Here is a 21,137-nt window from a genome sequence, read left to right as displayed (position 1 = left end):
AAATCACGACCCGGGTCTGAGCTCATCCCTGTACAGCCTTCCTGCCAGGCTGCAACTATGGCTGACAACAGCCCGTGTTGTCCGTAAGCTTTAGCAGGAAAAGGGAAAAAAAATACTAACATTAAGCGAGCAGAATTTGTCAGTATTTGGAGCTTCTGGTAATTGCTGTTTTTGTTTGATAAACGGAGATATATCGTACGGCTCATCACTTTCCCCGCCGTGGATAAGCTGCAGTGATCTCAGCCAAATCCCTGTTATCATCATATTATATTTCCCTCCCGTTGTTGTACTTCTTGTTGCACAAGTCTGTCCCTGCACTCGTCTTTCTTTTAGCACGTTTCAAGCTGTTCGGCCGCACTCTTGGTGTCTTTTAGGGAATAGATCGTTTGTTAATCACATTTCATTTGGTGAACAGCCTTTCAGAGCAATAGTCAGTATTTACGCGCCTGAACGTTAACCCTTTAATGCTCCCCCTAGCTGCCTGGGCTGCATGTAGCTTTATCACATTATGTAGTGGTGAATTAAATACTCAGGATAAGCCATGACCTCCAGTCACGTATTAGCATAAGCCAAACAACCACCAGTATGATCAAGACTTTATTTAATTTTTTTTTTCCGGAAAAGCACTACACTCTATGATCTCATATTTACATAATCTATATCAGATTGATACTACTCACCATATAATTGGACGTTCCGAAGGTTTAAGTCGTTTGATAAAAAGGGGAAAACAGTATTTTGAAAACAAAATGAGTGATAAAGTGTTTGCCTATTCTGTATCCCAGTTTATGAAAAAATCTAATTATTCTGTCCCCTGAGTGCAATTAAGGTATAATGATTGTTTAAATCAGATTTGAAATCTCCAAACCATAAATTGTAGTGATTACAGGACCAAGTTGTAAGAGTGACTCTGTGAAATTCAGTGTCAAAATAATAAGCTATATATCAAGCAAATTAATAACAGCATTATAATAGTTGTGTAAAATATAGTGGGGAAAAAGTCATATTTTAATCTATTGCATTGACTGTGTCATGTCATCTTTGTCATCTGTGGTACTCATTTCTGAGATGTAGTTGTTCAGTGTTATCGTATTATTTGTCTCATGGATCATCACTATTTTTGATGTATGGTGTCACTGGATGGAAGTGGCAGGATGAACAAAATCTAAAGTAATTAACTAATAATTGAACCCTGGGGGATCCCACCTGTTGCATGATTCACCTCAGTTTGGCTGTCCTCAGCCATTTAAATAGTGTGTTTATGAGCTCATTTATTCTATACTGTTATCTGACATGTTGTACACATTCCTGTAGCAAGAGGAAGTAATTACTGGTAATTACTCCATCAGGCTATAAAACTGCCACATTGATAGTTGGTGCGGAAATATGATAACACTAGTTATGACAGGATGTAATATCAGTAGTAACAGCATAGGTATGTAGTAGTGAGAATCTAGTCATCATTCAATGCCAAGATAGCGAGATAAGGTAAAAAATAAGATATGTTGGGAAACCCTGCTTATTTATGATGCGTGCCATTTACATCGGAGGTCGGAACTTGGAACTGGAAGTGATGTCAGCTCCAGTTGAGAAGTCGGAAAAATATGGATGTCCTCAGTTGTCAAGATTTGATTTTATTGTAAACACTTTTGAATGTTCTTAAAATGCCTCTCAAATTTAACTGTTTGAGAAAAAAGAAACATTCAGCTATTAACGTGAACCGTTTCAAACACATCCTGGACTAGCCATTGTGACTGCCTACTACTGTTAGCAATACCAGTTGATAATAACTGTCTACGTTTACAAATTTTACCGTACAAACAGTGTAGCAGCATGTCCATAGATAAACATTGAACAGTACTACAGTATGTGTATGACTGACTTAAGGTGGAACAAATAAGACAGAACTCTGATAAACAGTAAAATTAGCAGTGTTCTGAACTACTGATGCAAGTAGCAGCGATCTTGATTTCTTATGTCGGGGTTGGTTGGGTTTCTCCGACTTTCCGAGTTGGAATTCCATCTTTAGGGGGCGCTCCAGTTTAAATTTTTAACTTGGAACTTGGAAATTCCAACTTCCGAGTACAACTGGAATATACCATTACTCTCACAATCTTAGTCAGATAAGTTGATGGGTTACTTTCTCTGTGCATACAGTACAAAGACAGGTTTGAGATGTGTTTAGCCTTATTCACAAAGACCTTCAGCAAGGGGAACACACAAGCCCAGCTCCATCAAAACTGGAAAACTACACTTTTCTACAACCTCTAAGCTTATTCACATCTAAGAGTCACCTTGGTTTTGTTGTTTGAGTCACAATAGTGTTCAGGAGAGGGCTTTTAAGATTCTTCTTGCAGTTATTGTGCCCAGCTGTTGTTTATCAGTTCAAACGCTAACTGTTCCTAAAACCACAATGTCTTGTTTCTACTGACTGCACATTTATGTTGTATCCCATGTTGACTGAACATGGCCCATGCACATGAGGCAGTTCTGAAATTGATTTTAATATGAATATTGTATTGAGCTTATGTGTTTATTGAGAAAGAGGTCACTTGTAAAGACAAATGGATTATTGCCCAACTGCAGCTTCATTGGACTTTGTACCCTCTTCTTTTTAATTTCACGGCTGCCAGTCTCCTGAAGGGTCTAGTTTCAGCACTCTCATTTATCCTTTTTTCACAAGCAGCAAGCAGCTGTTTTTGTGAACTCACTCTGTGCAGTTAGCATCAAACATTCTGTAGCTTAAGAGGCATATATCCACCAACTTTCTCAGCAGTTGGTGGAGACCAAACCAAAGCTAAAAGAGTGTGAATATTGGACAAACTGAGCCAAACTGATAAAGTGAGCAATTGTTACTATCAGCCAGTATTAGCTTATACAGATATACCCATGCAGGCAAACATGTTGGCTAATAAATAACAAATAATTACAGTGCAGAAATGCTTAAGATATGTTTAGCATTTACATTACTAAGTTAATATTTGCCAATGTATTGTTACTGCTTGTCCATTTAGTAGTGAGCCATAATGACTAAACCAACTTAACTAAAAAAAAAGTCAAAACAAAGATGAATGGATTTCCAGCAGTGTAGACACCTTGCTGTGCGTGTGTGCATCTGATCTTTCAAGCTCAAAATATATAGAGAATTTCACAAAATGATCCAAGACTTTGGATTATGGGGGGTTGAACTTTTTTTTCGGAATAATGATCATTTTGACTTTCTTCTGAGAAAAGATGGCCTGAGCATCAAAACAACTGAGCTTTATGTTGTGAAGTCCTTGGATGGAAAGGGTGAAGCAAGTCCTGTGGAGCTAATTAATTGTTGTCACATGACTTGATGCATTTGAAAAAGTTAAGATTTTTCCATATCTGCACAAGGAGGTTGTAAGAACTTGTGTGTGTGTGTGTGTGTGTGTGTGTGAAAAAGTAGGTAATGTCTGAAAGTATGCTTAGTGAATATACTTTTGTATATTCAAATATACAGCAGTATTCTGTAATTGTATCTAACAGAAAATATTAGATTTTTAAAAACTGAGTAAGAAAGTGTAATGGAAACAGACTTCGTCATGACTTACATGAGATGAATGAAGGGAGATTTGTGTGGACTCACGTGAAGAAAGAAGTGTTTCTCAAATTAAAACATGGAGCAAACGTAAATGTCCATCACGCTTTCCCTCGCAGTTTTCCTCTGTGGAAGATTTGGCACTCTTATAATTACATCATCTCGTTGCTCCCTCTTCTTCTGCATTATAATGGCATAGTGTCATTATAATTGACAGTACCAACTGTTATCTCAATACACCAAACTAATAATATTCACATAACAGTAGTGCGTGGAAACGCACATTAATTCACCATTTCTTTTGCAGAGTTTCTGTAAATATTTGCTCTACATCTTGAAGAGCAAATATTATATGTTAGTCTGTCTACAGTGGGACAGTGGCTAAACCATTTGATGTTAGTGCTTAGCTCTGTTATATTATTACCATATTAAGTTGCATTGGCAAGGTGTTAACAAAATTGCCTACTTTCGCATCCAGCTGACATAAAACAAGATTATCACCCTGCTAAAGTTGTTTATGGACAGTAGACAAATGGAACATCAATATTCACAGTTTTTATCTTTGTTTTGGTCTCCAGTAGCCTCATTTGGGAATTTCTCATCCATTTCATCCATTGAGAGTCCCAGAGGCATCCCACTGCACAGTTTAAGCATTTTTTAAGGAATGAATATTTGCAAAACGATTGGTTTGGTTGTCATTCTTGAAGCCCTTTCTCCTGTAAGAGTGGAGTATGCTGTTTGGAAATGCCTCCAATAAAGCATGAATCTCTTTGTTGATGCTTGTCCAAGTATATTTTGTTGTGTGGCATTTCTTCATCAGAATGGTTTCTTTAATGCCTTCTGTGGCCGACCAAGGAAAAACAAAAAAGCACAGCAATGGTTATTTCCTAGAGCCACTGTTTGAGTAGGTATTTTTCCCACATTGGCCACAGAGGGTACACCATCCTGACCACACTTGGTGCTGGGCAGGTAGTGTAGAGTGGGTTTATGAGAGCTTGCAGCAACCTTGTGCTGAAAACAAGGTTGATGAGCATAAAACCAAAATAGTGACCTAAAAAAGGCTAAAAATATCTATAGATCTGGTAAGTAGTTATTTTACGTTACACAATGCTAAAATTAAATACTTATTAATGCAACTTAATTTCTGTCTTCACTTAAAAGCTGTAAGGTCTAGGTGTCACAGTTGTATTTGTAAGCCTTAGTCAATTTGGAAACAGTTTGAATTATGAAGAAATGTTCATATAAACATGACTCTCTTTAGATGCAGATTCTTGTCAGAACTGCCTTCAGGCAATGAAAGAAATCAGATCTTGATTTTTCCCCATTGACAGTCAGTGGACACACTGTTCTTATTAAGGATGATGTGACACTTTTTATTAGCCTGAAATTGTCACAGGACACAGTGCATTAATTTCAAAAAATATAAAGTAGACTATGAATTGAAATGCAGGTCAGTTTTATCTGAGTTAGAATTTGGTTTATCATATCAAAGATTGTCATCAAACTTTGGTACACGGGACTCACTTTGGGCACCCCTGTCCTGGAGGGACCTCCCTTTCAGAAAAATGCTTAATATATAAAGTAATATTTAATTTCATATGTAAGTACTCAGTGCAGTAAGACCCTTCAAGACCTAGTGTCACCATATCACCCAGTCCCTGCCATTTTCCTCCGCAATGGACTATCCTGCAGCTGATATATAATATTAATAAATTGATAAATATTTGCTTACATACACACAGAACATATAAGGCAAAACTAAATAAATTGGTTGCACAACTACAGGAGACTTAAAGCACCAACTGTGTTGACTTTAAGTCCACTGCCAGTGGATTAGCATACCTTGGTTCTGGCTGTTTTTCAGTTACTATATTTAAGTGTTAATGGTCACAACCTAACAGTATGTTTTCATGTAGTTTTAGTTTCATTTGCTTCTGTTTTGAGATGTTTGTCTGGGATTTCAGTGGAGATAAATGGAAATTTGATTGTTTGTGGTCATAGCTTTGTGGTCATAGTTTTCAGAAACAAAGTGGAAACACTGTAAACATAATTTCAGTGGAAAGAACCTCATTCAATCCTTGTAACAGTTATCCTGATAAGTTCTGTGTAACAAGTTAAAGTAGAAATGTTTCAGGTGATGTAACACGCCCACCTTAGCCATATTGGACATCACAGGGCCTTGCAGCAGTTACTTTGAACAAGTATTGAACTTATCAGCTGTCTAAATACTGTAGTATTGATCCTAACTTCATATTGAGTACAGACACATTGAGTGTATGTGTGTTTTGATTAGAGGTAAATCATCTTCCCAACATGCCCGCTTGATTTTATGCTCAGACCATAGCATGTTAATCACAGTATGTGTCTTTTCAAAAAATGTCCTTTTTTGTTACAGCACAGTTAACACTAGCAGTCAACCTCCAAAATGGCACTTGGAGAATCCCCAGGGTCTGTTTAATACAAGAAATGCAAACTCAGGGTTTTGTGACCAACAGAGGATACAAAGCTAGCACTAGTAACCTAAGCTTAACTATGCTAACTGTGGCGCGTGGGTTCAACCCATTAATTGAACATTAAAGAAAATTTAGTAGTAGAGCTGTAATACAGGAATGGAAAACTGTGCTGAAGTTTATTACAAATAGCTACATGCGAAGGCCCTATTGTAATCACAAGAATTATTATCGCAATGCTAAAATTGCATTTTGGAGGGCCTAAACATGCTCAAAAACTCACAAAACTTTGCACACACATCAGACCTGGCAAAAATTGACATCTGATAGGGGTCTCATTCATTGGCACCATAAAATGGCTCCGGTGTGCCCCCTTGGACAAACCCCCTTGCCATTGGGCTTAGTTTGTCCGAGGTGACCAAAATTTGGAGGCATGATGTAACATGCTGAGATGCACCAAAAAGTCTCTTGACAGCATGACCTCAAACCTATAGGAAGTCGGCCATTTTAATTTTAATTTGAAAATTTTGCTCATTTTTGGCCATTTTATGGCATTTGGGGATGTTGTATTTGATCAAACTCCTCCTACAGTTTTTATCATATCGACCTCAAAAGTTATTAAAAGATTTTGTTTGTGTACCTCAAATTTCTATGCATCGCCATGAAACAGGAAGTTGTGTTTAAGTTGCTGTAACTCAGCCATTCTTTGTTCAACCAATGTTTTAGACCTTGACGTCCTGTTACTAGCAGGTTGATATGATCCACTTCAGATTTAGTCAGGGAAGCCTTAAAGCCTTCATGATGCATTATAGTGAAAATGTTGCCGTTCTGTTGAAGGGCATGTCTGTGGCGCCGTGGTGAACTTCGATGTTTCGCCATCAACCAGGAAAACTTGACGTGTTTGATAAGAGTCTCGCCCTGAACATCTTGGTCTTGGGTCTTGCTTATGGGAGTAGCAAAATGGCTCCATAGCGCCCCCTTGGACATATTCAAAACCCCCTTGCCAATGGGCTTAGTTCGTCCGAGGTGAACAAAATTCGGAGGAATTATGCAACATGCCTAGTTGCACCAAAAAGTCTCCTGACATCATGGCCTCAAACCTACAGGAAGTCAGCCATTTTGATTTTATCACACAAATTTTGATTATTTTTCACCATTTGGGGAAGTTGTATTTGATCAAACTCCTCCTACAGATTTTATCATACAGATATAATCATAGCACCACCTATTGGCAACAGGAAATTATGTGTTTATCTAAGTAGGTTGATCTGATTGACTCAAATGTGGTCAAATAAGCATTAAGATCATAATGGTGCTGAATTGTGAAGACTGAGAGTCTTCATGGGACACCCTTGCTGTGTCGCTATGGCGAATTTTGATGCTTCGCCATTAAACAGGAAGTTGTTGTAACTCCCGCATGCACTGTCCAATCTGCCCCAAACTTGATATTTCTGCTAAGTGTCATGGCCTGAATACATTTACATGCCAATATTCGGGTATAGTCACAGGGACCACTTATTGGCAACGGGGTATGATGTTTTTCATCCAAGTGGACTGATCTGATTCACCTCACTTCCGACAAGCATTAAGATTGTAATAGTGCTATATTGCGGAAACTGAGTCTTCATGGGACACCCTTGCTGTGTCAACATGGTGAATTTCGATGCTTCACCATTAAACAGGAAGTTGTTGTAACTCCCGCACGCACTGTCCAATCTGCCCCAGACTTCACATGTTTGCTAACTGTCATGGCCTGAATACATCTACATGCCAATATATAGAGTTAATGATAGTGCCACCTATTGGCAACAGGAAATTAGTAGGTAGGTTCATGTGATTTACCTCAAATGTGGTCAGACAAGCATTTAGATCATAATAGTGCTACATTGTGAAAACGTTGAGTCTTCATGGGACGCCCTTGCTGTGTCGCCGTGGCGAATTTCAATGCTTCGCCATTAAACAGGAAGTTGTTGTAACTCTCACATGCCCAGACTTCACGTTTGCTAACTGTCATTGCCCGAACACATCTGCACACCAGCTTTCAGTCATAGTAATAGTGCCACCAACTGGAAAGAGGAAATGTCATACTGATATGCTTTCCCAGTGGGTTGATTACATCCACCTCAAATGTGGTCAGACAAGCATTGAGAACATGACAAGTCTTTAAGATTGTGAGTCCTCATTGAAAGCCCGCGTCATGGCGCCATGGTGAGGTTCGGTGCTTCTCAATTAAACAGGAAGTTGTTGTAACACCCATATGCAATGTCTAAGCTGCCCCAAACCTCATACGTTTGATTAGTGTCATGGCCTGAACACATCTAGATGCCAATATTCAGTCACTGTCATAATGACACCTACTGGAAACAGGAAATTATATGTGTTATCCATCAATGTACTCCTCCCAGTAGCTTGACACAGATCCATTTCACATTTGGTCAGAAAGCGAAGCAGGTAATTGTCCAGTCTGAATCTGTGCAAGTGGCTGCCTTCGTCCATGACGGAAATGTGCAACTGATGGGTGCAGTAAGGGACTTCTGACTCATTCGTTCTATGTCCTCAACCAGGCTCTTCCTGTAGCTGTGGATCAGACCTGCGCATCGTTCATGAGGAATTTTAGCCCATTCTTCCAGGCAGAACTGCTTTAGCTCTGTCATATTCTTTGGACGTCTCATGTGTATGGCTCTCTTCAAGTCATTCCATAGCATCTCTATTGGATTGAGGTCTGGGCTTTGACCTGGCCACACCAAAAGGCGGATTTTGTTTTTCTGAAGCCATTCTGTTGTGGACTTGCTCCGGTGTTTTGGATCATTGTCCTATTGCATCACCCAACTTCTACAAAGTTTCAGCTGATGTACAGACATTCTCCCATTATCCTGAAGAATTTTTCGATACACTTGGGAATTCATCTTCCTCTCAATGATTGCAAGCTGGCCCTGATGCAGCAAAGCAGGCCCACGATGTTTCCTCCACCATACTTTACGGTTGGGATGATGTTTTCATGATGATATGCAGTGCCCTTTTTACGCCAGATGTAGTGCCGCATGTTCTTTCCAAATAGTTCAATCTTAGTTCACAAAACATTTTGCCAATACCGCTGTGGAGTGTCAGTATGATCATTCCCAAACTTCAGGCATGCAGCAATGTTCTTTTTAGTAAGCAGCCGCTTCCTTCGTGGTGTCCTGCCATAGACACCCTACTTGTTCAATGTTTTATGTACTGTAGACTCATGAACACAGATGTTCCAATGATGCTTTCAAATCTTTGGCTGTCACTCGGGGTTGTTTCTTTACCTCATTGATGAGTCTTGATTGTGCTCTTGGGGTCATTTTGACTGGGTGCACACTTCTTGGTAGAGTAGCCACAGTCCCAAAGTGTCTCCATTTGTAGGTTGTTTGCCTAACTGTAGATTGGTGAATGTCTAAAGTCTTTGAAATTACTTTATAACCCTTTCCAGCTTTATGTAAATGAACAATTCTTGATTGTAGACCCTCTGAAAGCTTGTTTTGGCGAGGCGTGGCTCACATAAGTGTATTCTTCTTGTGCAGAGCAAACTCATTTTCTTAACAAGACTCCAGGTATGCTAACACCTGACTCCAATTAGCTTTTCTAAAGTAATTCATTCAAGGGACTTTTTCCACTAGCACTATGAGGTTTTTATGGTTGCTCTCAATAAAAACATGAATGGTCAGATTTTTTTTTTTGTGTTATTATTTTAGGCACATTATATTTGTCAATATCCTTGACTAAGATTAAAATCAGATCTCCTTTGTATGACAGATTAATGCAGAAAACCATGAAATTCCAAAAGGTTCACATACTTTTTCTTGCCACTGTAGGTTGCTCTGATGAGCTAATGTATATAGGAAAAAATCTGAGGATATCTGTATCTGAGTAGTTGGTGATAAGAGGTGTAAATAGTCTCAGTTACCAGTAAGCAGAAATCAGATGTTGAGAATTGAGATGTCTGGTCCTTTCATATTCAGAATACAGGGGTTAGTAACTGGACATCCTCTGTTACTCAGCCCTGCGTATTTTCTGTGTGTTTCTTTTAGTCTCACTTTGCTCTTTTGCTACTATATGTGTTCCCTTGAGCAAAGCTGAGCGTGGATTGAAGCCTTCTTGTCTTCTAACTTGTCTGGGTCGGTTAAGAAATCACACACTGGGTTGATCGATATCTACGTGTTAATGCAGTGTACGGTGACAGCTACAGTGCATGTCTCTGTCGACTGGTGTCCTGCCAGCACCTGCGGTTGTCCTCTCATGATGACGTAATGTGAAAATTGTAGCTTTATGTTGCAGGGCATGCCTGTGAAGACAGAGTTATTGTCAATCATGCAGTCTGTAAGTTCATCAGAACATGTGAATTAGTGTGCTGTTTGATCCAGCAGAGGGAGTTGTTGCAGGTGCCTGTTGTGGTGTGTGTGTGTGTGTGTGTGTGTGTGTGTGGAGAGTCAAGGAGGGGGGTGTTTTTCTGGTTTTACAATATATTCCTTCTGTTAATTTCTCTCCTTGTCCTTTATTCTCTCTCTTTCTATCACAGTTTGTGCCTTTAGTAGTTGTAGAGTAGTTGGTAGTAAAGAGGTGTAGATAGTCTGTTACTGGTAAGCAGAAATCAGATGTTGAGAATTGAGATGTCTTGTCCTGTCATATTCAGAACACAGATGGCAGTAACTGCTCTTCCTCTGTTACTCAATCACCCTTTCCATTTCTTTTTCTCTCGCTCTCCTCATCTTCTCCCATGTGTCTTCCCTTTACCAAAGCTGAGTGTGGATTGATGACAGAGGGAGCTGTGTCAGGTTGACATATAGGTTGCTCTGAAGAGATAATGCATATAGGGAAATTCTTCAACGCTGCTTGCAGCTTTAATTAGGGCCCAAGCAACAAAGTTGCAAGGGCCACACAACGGATGACTCGTTAGCGCCACCTAGACCCATTTGGCCGAGCAGCCTCTAAAGCCTGTTGCATCTAAAAATTGCACACATAGACGCACAAAAAAGTCTCTTGGAGCCATACCCTAAACTTAACAGGAAGTCCACTATTTTGACTGGAAGATGACAAACATGCATATTTTTGGCCACTTCCAGGGGTGGCAAATGATCGCAATCCTTCTAGATGCTTTATCCGATTGACTTCAAAAGTTGGAAATAAGTTATTAAGACATGTTAAAGCTAGTTATTTTGAATTCATGTAATCTTGATTTTTTTGAAAAACTGACAGCCCTATTTTAACACACCATAAAAAAACTTGTGTGTGGTGTTGTTAAATTGAATCCACAGACTTGTGATTTTTCAAAAGAACACATATTTCTGTGGTGATTAGGCCTATGTTGTTTGAAAGTGACCAGGTCTGTTTGTGTTTTTGTTTCTGTATTCAGAACACAGTGGGTAGTAACTGCTCTTCCTCTGTTACTCCATCACCCTTTGCGTTTCTTTCCCTCTCTCTTTCCTCATCTTCTCCCATATGTCTTCTCTTGACCAAAGCTGAGCATGGATTGATGCTGTCTTTACAGTTTCGCTTTGAAGCTGCTCGAGTTGACGACAACTATGGTCATAACTCTCCAAGTGCATTGAAAAGTAATGCTGCTGGCCTTTACCCTTTTCTTTGTCAAACCACCTGTTCAGCAAGCAGTTAGAAAACTAATATTTTCAGCATTGTCCACAGTCTCCCGACATGTTTAACAGGAAGCACACGCTGGTTAAGCTCATAGTGAATTGTCACTAAGAAGCTAAAATGAAAGTTTGTCTGTAGTCTAACTGGTTAGTTTGCCACTAATCTCAAAATTTCACAATTGCTGTAAACTTAAACAAGCCCTCCCACACACATTTTAGATTTCTGTCCAGTGAGATATTTAGTTTACTGTGATTTTAGTGTTTCTGTTTTAGAAACAGTATTTAGTTATACTTAATATGTAACCCAATTCTTATGTCCTGAATTTATTGCTTTGCAAAATGATAAATTCAAAAACCAGTAACAGTCTGAGCCGGACTGACAGGGGTCTGCATGGATAAAGATAAAATCCTAATGATACCCATCCCTACAGCTGGTTAGCTGGTTAGCTTTGCCCTGACTTTAGGCAGATGAGCAAACCACTGTTCAAATCACTTCACTATAAGCCTTGTTTAACCAGTGATTTTTTGTGATTTTTTTTTATGGCGCACAGTGCGATCACTCTGAAAAATGTGGATTACTTTAATTTCTCCCACATTAAAGGGCCACTTAAGTCATTTGTGTAGATTTTAATAATACTTTAAAATACAAAAACACTTTTTTATGTCTGTAAATTGTTTGTTTATTACTAAAGCATTTATCAGTAATATAGTCAACATGGAAAAAATATGAATAAAAATCAGTTTTGAAGGGGGCACCCTCATAGCCGAATGGTTAGGACGTGTACCATGTGGGCCCTTGTGGTCTGAGCAGGCGGAGCCCGGTTTGACTCCCGATCCGGCCGGACCCTTACTGCATGTTGTTCTCCCGCTCTCTTCCTGTTTCCTGTCTCTCTCACTGTTCTATCAAAAAAGCCTGAAAAAAATATAAAAAAAAAAAAATCAATTTCGATGTAAACGTGCTCCTAAAATTTTCAGTAAGGAGCACCGGTGCTCTTTCTTAGTGGAGCAAGTACCAGTGTAGAAAAGGCCCCAAAGTCACCTAACTATAGTTTAGTTTTAATAGTATTCTGTGTCATTGATGTGCCTTTAATGATCTGTTCCATCAGTGTTCATTAATGTGTTTATCGTGACGTCACACAGTGAAAAGTTAGTGTGCGTCACAGTCAAACGTGGGCTACTGTTGTGCAGCACCTTAACTTCAGTAACGTCATGTGTGCGTGAATGACAAGTGCGTATAACTATTGTATGACCTGTATTATGTGTTGATGTAGCGTGCAGAACCTTCATTGATTGATGTAGACGAGAGTTTGAAGTCTAATCGCTTTAATTACCTGCCATGTCGGCTCTGTGTCCATGCATGCTACATAGCCACCTAGCTCACCTGTCCCTGCACATCGGGTGTAAATATGTTACGTTTAGTTTGAATTATGTTTGTACATTCCTCAGCTGGTTGAAATACTGTTCAGAGTGTTATTGCTCTGCTAAAATAAGTAATTAGTGTAAAGTTATGTTTATCGCCTTTGTTTAAAGCTAATGCTAACTAGCCACCGGAAGTAGCGTGCGGTGAAGGACAAAAAAATAGCCATTATAAATAAATATATAAATAAATGCAAAATAAAAGACATTTGGTAATGTAAAATGCCACTTTCACATTATTTATTTCTACATTTATTTATGTATTTCAAAATGTATATGCAAATTAAGTGGGTGGGCTCTGTGAGGTCATACCTCAGTCAGAAGCCAGATTGGTCAGACTGATGTGCTCCAGTCTATTGCTACTGCCTTGACTTGACTGGTACACAGAAGCTTCACCTTTAGCTTGCTTTGTTGACCGTTTTATCCATGGATGCATTATAAGAACTGCATACGGTGCCACCGCTCAGCCTTGCAGCCAGTTTTTTTCCAAAAGCCATGGCCTTAATCTTTATAAAACTTTTCCAAAGACCAGGAAAGTTATATTTGAGTGACATCACAGCTGTGTGCGGTCACTCTGCGCGCGGTCATGTTGTTTCTTGGGAACGAGGATGCTTGCTAGTGTGGCACTATGAGGGGGACTGTGAATAAGAAGTACCCAGACAACGCCACCCTGGGAATTTCACCCAGAGAATAATAAATTGGTGACGTAGAGCCCATAAGGTGCCCAGGCCCATCCTACAAACAGATAGGAGACGTGGTTCCAGGTAAGAAAAAAAAAAAAAAAAAAAAAAAAACACTTATAACAAAGTGTGTGTGTGTGTGGGGGGGGGGGGGGGGGCTGAGGCTTACCAGTGGAGAGAAGACCAGGGGTGAGAAAAAATAAAAAGGGGTTATACCCAAAGGAAATCAAAGCAAAACTTACCCAGAAGACAAATCAACATAAAAAAAAGGTGGGCAAACCACAAATTACAAACTCAAGAATTCAACAAACTCTGCTGCCCAAAATAATCTAAATTCACAATTAGAAAAGAAAATTAATTCAAAAGAATTAACAAATACAAGTATCAAAAATACAAATAACCTAACCAAATTACCTAAATAATCCAGATAGACCAAAGATTAATTAAGGAAAATGAAATAGCACAAATGCAACAGAAACACAACACAAATCATCCCACTCAGAAAATAACCCCAATAATAATTCAACAATATAATAAAACAAGGGACAATGAAAATGGGGAAACCCCCACACTTTCATCCACACGTTAAAATTTAGGCCCATGCCACGTGCAGGGCCGACCAAGCCGACACTGGTGCCGGATATCAGTCGTGAGCAGAGTCGTCAGGCGCCGCGGTGGGCAACAGTCGGTCCACGGCCTAAGGCACTCAAGACAGCGGCCAGGCCAGCAGGTTGGAGGAGCGGCGAGGCAACCCAACAAAAAAACGCCAAGGCAAAGCAGCAGTTCCTCTCTCTCTCTGCTTTAGCAGCGGCGCAGCTCGGCCTGTCAAAGAAAAGAAACTAATAAAGGAATCCAAACTAACCAAAGAGAGCAGGAATACAAAGCAAGTGTAACGAGCAGCCAGGAGACATACACACCGATCTAGGTGTCTATTACCTGGAGCAGCGGTGGCAGGCTCTGCACCTGAGCAGCAGCAGCGAGGCTCTCCAAATAAATGGCAAAGAGCACGGCTTGCCAGACACTACACCGGCACGAAGCCGCAGCCCGATCAGCTGTAGTCAAATAGAATGAGCGATGATCAATAGTGAGTTTTGCCATGCCTTACAACACAACTGAGGCAGCCACTGCTACAGTACCTGCCGGAGGAAGCCGGAGACGGGAGCGAGGCCAACGAGCAAGAGGGGGACCAGGAAGGGCGCCTCATCCCTTTATAAAGGTGCCCCGAAATGCTGGTTGGTTACCTAGCGGAAGTGAATAAGGGGCAATTCACCTCCGCTAGGGGCAGATGATGCTTTTCCTGCTACACTAGCTTGCAGTGGGCACTGTGTCATGTAAAATCAAAGGTAAAACTGAATAAATGACTGATGTGAGCTGATGTGTGTGCTGGCAGTATCTTATCTTTTTATATACAGCCTATGGTCTCATCCCCTGATGACTGAAGTTCATTAAACTTGTCTGTTCGGAACATCCACATTTATTTATTTATTCAAGCCTTACACTATATCAGTGGGGTAAATCCTCATGGGTAATATCACAACTGGTCACAGTGATGAAGCAGAACCTGCAGTACCTGAACCTGAAGTTACCAAGGATACTGATCATCTTCTCCTCTGTCGCCCAGAGGCACTGGTAGAGGACTGTTAACCTGGGACCGTTAAATATATAGAGTAAGAAAGTATATTTCAGACCCTTAAACCCACTATCAGTGGGCGGTGTACATAACTTCAGTTTACATATACGTTACAGCAGCATATACGTTACAGCAGCATGTTCATTACAGCTTGCTACAGGGGGATAAATAAATTAGATTAAAAGGAGGGAGATTGGTCAGCTGGTTACGTGGTGCAGTGAACAGTGGAGATAGTTGTTGACTTCAGGAAGAACACAGCTTCACCCTCCCCCATCATCCTGTGTGACTCCCCAGTCAGAACTGTGGAATCCTTCCATTTCCTGGGGACCATGATCACCCAGGACCTCAAGTGGGAGCCAAACATCAGCTCCCTGATCAAGAAAGCCCAGCAGAGGATGTACTTCCTGAACCAGCTGAAGAAGTTCAACCTGCCAAGGACAATGGTGGTGCACTTCTACACTTCCATCATTGAGTCCATCCTCACCTCCTCCATCACCATCTGGTACACTGCTGCTACTGCCAGGGACAGAGGCAGACTGCAGTGTGTGATCGGCTGTAACCTGCCTTCTCTCCAGGACCTGTACACCTCCAGGACCCTGAGGCAGGCAGGAAAGATCATGGCCGATCTCTCTCATCCTGGTCACAAACTCTTCAGGACACTCCCTTCTGGCAGGAGGTCGCAGTCCATCAAACCAAGACCTCACACCTCAAGAACAGTTTCTTCCCATCTGCAACTGGGCTCCTCAACGAGATCTAGCTCCCCCCAACACACACACGCACTGTCGACTGTCACAGACTATAATCCCCCCACCCCCCACTACACGTTACAGTAACGTACATCTATGCGTTACATTAACGCACATCCGGACAGTCACTGCCACCTTCAAACATTTGCACTCTACACTTTACATTTTAATTATGTATATTTATGTTCCTTGTAAATATAGCTCTTGCTTTTCGCTCTTTTTCTTTTACTATAACTGTCCTTTAGCACCAATATAACAAGACAAATTCCTTGTATGTGCAAACTTACTTGGCAATAAAGTCTGATTCTGATTCTGATTCATTAGCTTGGCTATTACACATTACATGTGGCTCATGTCCAGTTTGTTCACAAATTAAAGAGCTTCACCCTCAGATATCTGTACTTATTTCTATTTTTACAATATTAGATACAATTTGCTATTTAATAGTGTCTTAAATAAATCCATGAATATTTTTAAATTTAATTTATTTATCCTAAATGTAGCTGTGGAAAACAGTGAAACAATAGAAGTGTAAGTAATAACATGGGAAATTAACTATTAACTAGCACTGCACAGGCATCTGAATATGCCTTATAAAAAGTTTTTAAATTATTTGTAAAATCTTAGTAATAACTTTACCAGCCAAGTTGTAGCTGTATAATGTATGTATCATTTAAAATTACTGCTCAACAAGAATTAATCACAATTAATTGTTAACAAAAAGTTAACAATTTCAGCGTTTAATGCTATCTTACTTTGTGGATCATTATCTTCACTGTTGGTTGCTGTTGTCATATGCACAAAACATCCATGGTTTAAAGCCGGGCTAGTTTTATTATACAAGTTTTATTATACATCCATGAAGTCCACTAGCATAGCACTCACGAATGAGCCGTGCCGGGGATTTAAGATCACTGGCGAACAGCATTGAGAGTCATGCACCCACTGACTACCTTCAGTTTCGTTTAAGTAGAATAAAGGAAGATTTAGTTCAGCTCAACACAGTTATGGATTTTGAAGTTGAAATAGAAGTGCTTAACAGCCTTCAAGAAGTTGCCTATCTGGTGTCATTCATTTGATAGGAATCGTTTGCTTCTGTCTAGATACCTCAGCTGACCAATCCTGCTTCTGAATTATGTTAGAGCTCGTCTACTTGATTTGCATACACATTTGCAAATACAGAAATAAATGTACAAATAAATACATAAATAAATAATAAATAAATAAATATAAAAATAGTGTTTTACTTTAAATGTCTTTATTTTCATTTATTTATTTATTTCTACATTATTTATTTATTTATTTCTACTTATGTCAATTTTTGTCCTTCATAATGTAACACTGCAATCATAGGATTACCTCCCTTGTTTAATTATTTTCTGTTTATATTGGACTGATGATATTATATAGATTTAAATGTATGGATATGTTTTCTTTATCCTTTACTAAGATGTATTCTGTAATTCTTTTTATAGAAAAAAACACACACACACACTCACCCAAGCAATTGTACCCTGTATGTGATGCTGCAAAGGAAAGTAAAGAGAAGAAGAGAACAATACATCAGCCTCTCAGTCCTTTATTTACCCATACTCTGAATGGCCTTAAGTGGAGCTCTGGCCAGCACCCCTGTGTGAACCTGGTGATCGAACCCTGAACCAGCACCCTATCAGACAGAACAGTATTCTCTCCACTACAACCAGTGTAACTATGGTATTTTGTGTTGTGGGCTGTTTGTAGTTGTATTATATTGCTAGGTTAGCAAATGTTCTAGGTCAGTGTAGAGTGAATGTTTCTGAACTTAAAACTGTTGTTAGTTCTGTTGAACCTGCAGGAGTTTGAGAAGCTGCTGTAACATGTTCTGATGCAACAGAGGAAGTACATTCATAACAGCTGAGAGTTACAGCTGTCGCAGATGATGACCTCTGAAAAATGTCAGAGAAAATAATAATGCATGAGGAATAAGAGTAAGCAAGGGATCAACCCACTACCATGCCATTTTGAATTTAGTATGTTATTTTGGTGCCAAATTTCACCATTTATAGCCGTTTACTCCTCCTAGAGACTTGATCTGATTGACTTCAAATTTGGTAGGTGACTTCTAAAGACCTTTGTGGTGTTAAATTGTGAAGCTTTTTGGGTTTCATAGAACGGCGTGCCCGAGAGGGAGTGGCGAGTTTTGATGCTTTGCCATGAAAAAGGAAGCTGTTGTAACTCAAATATAAATTGTCCAATCTGACTCAAACTTCACGTTTGACAAGAGTCCCAGCCTAAATGCATCACCATGCAAATATTCAGCCATACTCATAGTGCCACCAATCAGAAGCAGCATGACATGACAGTTTTTGTACTGTTCTCTAAGTTGGTCAATCATATTCACCTCAAATGTGATCAGACAAGGATTAAGATAAGATATTTGTGTTTTATTGTGAAGATTGTGAGTCTTCATGAAACACCCTTGCCATGGCAGCGTGGCAAATTTCAACCTTCATCATGAATCAGGAAGTTGTTGTAACTCACATATACATTATCCAGTCTGCCCCAAATTTCTCTTGTTTGATAACAGTCTTGGTCTGAACACATCTACATGCCAACATTCAGCCATACTCATACCGCCACTTACTGGCGACATGTATTATACATCGATGTATTCCTCAAGTAGGTCTGTAAAGATCCATTTCACGTGAGGTCAGAAATCACCTGTTAAAGTTACAGTTAGCCAAGAGGATAGTTATCAAGTCTGAGTGTGAGAGGAAAGAGCAGGGTTCCAGACTGCAACCAATTAGTCCCATTTTGTGACCATTTTTGGAGACAGTGTGACTAAATTTTATGAGTAGAAGCGCCAGTGTGACTTGCAAATATGCCCCCAACCCTTTTCTAGGGTCAGGTCCATTGTAAAACATTGCTTTAACTGTGGAGGCCCATTTATCATTTATGTTTGCACTGCTTCTCTGTCCGGGGCGAGGCCGCATCCTCAGTGCATGTGCCACACACACACAGCTGTGCTGCCCTGTGTGTGAACCAGCTGAATTGAAGCAGCTTGAGCTGATGACGACTACGCTTGTTACTCTCCAAGTGCATTAAAAAGGAAAAGCTGCTAGCCTTTACCTTTTCTTTGTCAAACCACCTGTTCGGCAAGCGTTTAGAAAAGTAATATTTTCAGCGTTGTCCGCAGTCTCCCAATATGAAAAATGAAAAATTGATGTGTTTATTGCCATTTTCGCGGGTCATACTTGAATGAACTTGTCCTAGACGGTTTATCAGATCGACTTCAAAGTTTGCCAGTCTAATATTAAGACTTGGACAATGTTAAATGGTGGCGCTTTTGAGTTTTCTTGAGGGGCTGTGTCTATGGTGGGGTGGCGAATTTCCATGTCTCGCCATAAAACTGGAAGTTGCTCTAACTCAGAGATACATTGTCCAATCTGCCGCAAATTTTGAATGTATGAGCAGGGTCTTGGCCTGAACACATCTACATGCCAATATTTAGTCATAGCGCCACCTACTGACAACAGGAAATGATATGTTTTAGATTTTGATGTCCTGCTCCTGGCAGGTTGCCCAGATACCACCTCAAATTTGTTCAAGTGATCAACTTTTGATAATGTTACATTGTGAAGATTGTGAGTTATCATCAAACGGTGGCGTGGCAATTTCAATGTCTTGGCATGGAAGAGGACGTTGTTCTAACTCACTTATATGTTTCCGGATCTGCCTCAAACTGATAAGAGGTGAGTGATAAGAGGCCTGGCCTGAAGATATCTATATGCCAGTTTTCAGGTATAGCGCCACCCACTGGCAACAGGAAAAACATTGCCTAATCTTCCTCAAACTTCACATTAATGATAAGAGGCCTGGCCTGAAGATAACTATATGCCAGTTTTCAGTTATAGCACCACCTACTGGCAACAGGAAAAATATCGCCCGATCTGCTTCAAATTTCACGTGTATTATATGTATTATAAGTGGCCCAGCCTGAGGTTATCTACATGCCAGGGGGTGGGGCATAATGAGAAAGTGAACACAGGGTGAAATGATATTTATATGTCAGTGCAGGGTCCAGTGGTTGCAAAAGGTGTATGGTTACCAAGATCGGCATCCCGCCAGCACCCCCGATTGGCGTGAGGTTGCGAGGGCCCGATCAACGCTGCTTGCAGCTTTAATTCTGAAATTATAGCTGGTAGAGTGTAAAACTAATTTTGTAACAGTTTTTGACTGAAATCTGGATGATATGAAATCAACAATAGCTATAAAGTGGTGAGGCCAAATGAGACTAGAATGTTTGAAATGACATAAAGGGCATAACTAGATTCTTTAGCCCTCTAATTCACTTGTGCGTGCAAGCTGCTGGTCGCCATGTTGAACAGTCCCCGCAGCAGCTGCAAGTGTGAGCTCAGGGGAGAGCCATGTAAAGAGCTCAGAATATTCAAAAAATAAATGGATTTGTTGCTCAGTATGGGTAGATTAGTCAACTCTTTGAATATGAATCCAGTGCCCTTGGTTGTGCATGTGACACACGAATTTCTGTTTGTGATCCCACTAATCCACAGATGTGGCTGTAGATTGTATTTAGTGACACTAAAAATCTGTGATGGTATTATTTCCTGTATATACGCTATTATCTAACCACGAAAACTTCACTGTTTTGACCACAAGCTAACTTAAGTAGGCTATTCATTAGCAAGTGAAAGTGCCCGAAAGAAGCATTTTTAGATACACAGATAGATAGATGGAGCCTATACCTATGTTGAGGCTGGCAACTAATGTAATGCAGTGGTAAACATGAGGCCGATTTTCATGCAATGCAATACGATTTTGATATTGCTATACCTGCTGGCCTGCTACATCACTTCAGCTTTCCTATTGGCATTGCGGCATGTAGATCCCAGGGAAGCACCTTTAACAGTAGTTCCTCTCTGAGTCCCCAGACCTGTTTGGTTCGAAAACACCTATTATGTTCTTTAGCCCTGGAAGGTCTACTGAAAACTCTAAGGAGATGCATTATGGGATGGGAATAGGTACAGCAGCATCAAAATGGTATTGA

The 21,137-nt window shown here is 40.1% G+C and overlaps 1 protein-coding gene across 1 annotated transcript in view; it reads left to right on the top strand.

Moving 5' to 3' along the window:
- phf2 (PHD finger protein 2) overlaps positions 1 to 21,137 on the top strand; it is a 48,499-nt gene that overhangs the window by 1,079 nt on the left and 26,283 nt on the right.

The sequence above is a fragment of the Lates calcarifer genome, linkage group LG12 (genome assembly GCF_001640805.2).
Source record: "Lates calcarifer isolate ASB-BC8 linkage group LG12, TLL_Latcal_v3, whole genome shotgun sequence".
NCBI classification, from domain to species: Eukaryota; Metazoa; Chordata; class Actinopteri; family Centropomidae; genus Lates; species Lates calcarifer.
The sequence above is the reverse complement of the archived record's forward strand: the minus strand, read 5'-3'. Positions and strand labels throughout refer to the sequence as shown.